The sequence below is a fragment of the Phytophthora infestans genome, genomic scaffold (assembly GCF_000142945.1).
Source record: "Phytophthora infestans T30-4 supercont1.78 genomic scaffold, whole genome shotgun sequence".
Taxonomy (NCBI): domain Eukaryota; phylum Oomycota; class Peronosporomycetes; order Peronosporales; family Peronosporaceae; genus Phytophthora; species Phytophthora infestans.
In genome coordinates this window covers 173,682-177,450 of record NW_003303681.1, presented here as the reverse complement: position 1 = coordinate 177,450, position 3,769 = coordinate 173,682, and positions in this window count along the sequence as shown.

Here is a 3,769-nt window from a genome sequence, read left to right as displayed (position 1 = left end):
ATGTCGGGGTAGTGCATGATGAGGGTGGCTGACAAGACCTCTGCTACGTCTTCGTTTAGGTTCATGCAAGGCTCTGCAAAGCCCAGGGAGCTCGTGAAAAGTAGACCATGCAGTGCTTGGGCGCGGAACAGCACAGACGGCTCCAAGATACGCAACGAAGGAAGACGTGCGCCTTCTTTTGGTTTCCATCCGCTCAGGACACGCGCAACTTGCTGATCCAGCTTGGTCTTCTTCCGACTCTGGAGCTTGCATCTTCTTCCGCGTAGTCTTACTCGTTTTCGTCTTCTTTCTCGTTTCTTCGACTAGCGGGCTTGGGTTTAGGTACGGTGTTGGCTTAACCGGTGAATCTGCAAATGCATACCGTTTCGCCTTCACTTTCCCTTGTTTGGTTAGCGGATCTTGACGCAAGTCAAGATCCGCAGGGGTCCCCGAGGGGACCTGGGGAGGATAGAGAGGTTTTTCTTCTAGATCCGGATCCGGATCCACCTCTCTTCCGTCGACATAGTTCCTCCCAAAACTCCATCGATCCGCGGATCTTGTTTCATTCAGCAGCGTCTTCGTCGATCCGACTTCCGACGACGCCTCTTCCCCTGGCTCAATCTTCACTTGAGCATCTTCTTGGGACTCACGGTGAAATCCCGAGTCACCAAAAGATCCGGGCACGCGCACCATTGTGGTGTAGCGGGATCAGCAAAATCTGCGAGATTGCCAGATCCAACTTACCAACTGCGCCCAGACACCGACTAACGGAGGGGGTCCCCCGATGATCCGTGTTCTGCTGAACTTTCCTCACCTTGTGTACCCGTCGGTAGGGCGGGATCTTGCTCTCTCGGTAACTTCCGAAGAGTTCAAGTGGTGAAGCTTGAGTGTCTTGGCGAGACGTGGGGATGGGGTGGAGCAGCAGTGGAAAATCTTCACTATGCGTCCGTAGTTGTTTCCGGACCCTAAGCGAATACTCGAGCTTGATGGATCCAGGGCCTAGATCGTGGATCTGGCCGTAGGGTTGCCTTGCGGGTGTGTTCCCTTGCCTTTGTAGTTCCTTTGCGTCGTACTTGCCACCTCCTGTGACGGGATCTTGAGAGTTGAGACCTTCTTGGGTATACCCGACCAAGTAGTTAATTCGGTTAACCTGTCGGATCTGTACAAGTAAAGGAAAAGCTCACTAGGTTGTAGGATCTGGCCAATGTATTATCCAGTTATCACTACCAACACTAGATTCGCAATTCCCAACCTTCTCCTAGCTCGTACGGCCAATGTAGTTCCGGTTCTTGAGGGCAGGAAGGCACTTGCGTGATACTGTGCAAATTGAGGACTGTATTGATATTTAAGCCTATACCTGCCTGGATTTCTACCTTCTATGTCTTTCATCTGCTAAATCCCTTACCAGGCTCGGCTGCATGTCCCTTCTTTCCTTGACCCATCATCCCAGCTGTATTATCTTCAGATCCACCGGATCCGTGACGTAATCATCATGGTCACCCTATTATTGGTACACTCATCCGGATCCACTTCACTGTAATTGTACACTCGCCGTGGATCCGAGCTCTCCAATCGTCCAACATCATCTTGCAACCGTCTGTGACCTCCATTGTCCCACGAAAGTTCCAGATCCACTGCATCCCTCATCCCTGTACCCTGGATCCAGGTCCTTCTATGCGGGATCCTCCCTCCTTGGATCCGAACCCGGAAGTATGGGATCCGGGGTACCTCGCGGTGGATCCTGACTTCTCGTTAGCCGTGGCTACTAGATCCACCTCGGATGGCACCTACCACCATTCCTTCATAGGATCCACACTCGATCCACTGGTACATAGTATATCCCATATCCACCTAAGTGAATCCAGGTAAGGGTGGATCCGAGATACGTCTTGGTGGATCTTGCCTTCCCGTACATCGCTCATACCAGATCCATCGTCATTCCATACGGGGTGCCGCTCGTCATGGCGAATCCACCACAGGCAACTTGCATCCGTGCCAAACAATTGAAATTGTCACTGATTCGGGAAAGTGACCCCGCGTCAGGCCCATTTTCTTATTTCTGAAAAAGCACTTCACCACAGAAGCGCAAGAAATCTCGTCCTCATTCTCCTGCCAGGTCGCCCCGACGTCATATGAAGACTCGGTCTCAGTCTGTACCGTCTTCTCCAAGCTCATGGTCGCCACCTCCTACATCAGCGTCTTCTTCCACTCCCGCCGTAGTCGACCTCAGCGGCGACCAGAGTGATGTGGAAATTGGGAATGCTGGTCCAAGCAGCGTCCCTTCGGTTCAAGAAACTGCCACAGAGTCTTCGGGTGAAGATGTGGGCCCTAAGAATCACGATGATGTTCCCGATTCTCCTGACGCGCCTTCGCCCCCGCCTCAGGGTCTACCCGATGTGACAAAGCCACCAGCTTCAACGATCTCTTCTTCTCCAGCCGGCATACGTGCTGCTGAAGAAGCTCTGCGTGAGGCCGAAGAAATGCGACTCATGTTCGGCTCAAGTGATGAAGCTGAAGAGTCGGACCAAACTGTCCCACAAGGCAAGTCTGCTTCGGTGTCTGTTCCGACGTCCAAGACAGTTGAAGTCTCGGGAGTGGTTTCTACAGCAGGGTCTGCCCTGTTGAAGCTGCTCCACCAGCCTCCGTGTCTTCAAAGCCGGCTCCGATTGCTCCGACGGCTGTCGTACCAAGCGTGTCTTCGCCCGACTTTTCGATGGAGATTGATGACGATGGAAATGCTGATGACGATCGTGGAGATGACGTGGATGACAATGAACCTTCGGTGGATGATTCTCCTGATGCTCCCAGTGGTGGCGGTGATGTTCCGCCACCTACCGATCATTCAAGCACACTCGATGACGAAGATATTGAAGATTTCGAGAGAAATTGGAGCAATCTTGGCCCAGCTCGTCCTCCGACTCCACCTCGGCCAAATCCTTCGCCGATGATGACTTCTTCAATCATAGTTGCCGGTCCGCCTCCTTCGCCACCGGCAAGTCACCCAGCACCAGCATCTTCTCCTCTTGATCCAGTGTCTCCTCGCCCGCCTATTTGGACTCTCGATGCTGGACCTGGGCGCATGATCACGGCCACTTACACTTCGGTGCCGCGTCGTGGTGGTGCACCGTCGGTTGAGCCGTTGCCTCACCGAGTGTTGTCTGGTGTTCGCCCTACGGTGCCGCTTCTTTCCACCTTGCCACCGTGGGTTCTTCCGTACGTGGACATGGGGTTTACTGACGCAGGCGCCAAGAAGTGCTTCGAGCGACTCTTGAGCTTAACCCTTCCCGAACCAGCTGGTGAGGTGACCGTTCGTACAACTTTGGAGGGTCTCCTAGCGTACTTTGATTATTCGCATCCTGATCACCCGCACCAGCAACTTCGGCAGCTGTATCCTCTTCAAGCCTGTCTCTTCGACACTGCCGGCTTTGATCCACGCGTCCCCATGTCTCCACTGGCTTCCGTTGGCTGGTATTGAACGAGGTCTCGCTGAAGAAGCTAAAAAGATTGGCCACGACAAGGAGCGCTTGAAGGAACTGAGAGCTCTGTTGAAGAAGCTCTTCAGTGAGCGCGACCGTCGTGCCGATCGTCTTCGTAACAAGTACCGTGAGCAGTACATGGCGTGGCGTCGTGACTCGGTTTCCTCTGGTACTTCAGGCTCGCCGTTCATTCGTCCCGAGTTGCGTTTGGAGCCGTCGAAGCCGTGGTACCCCATTGAAAACTTGTCGCTCGCACCTCGGACATCTGACAGGCTTTCCGAAGTTCCGGCTCTCGACGCTCGTCAGCCTTGGAA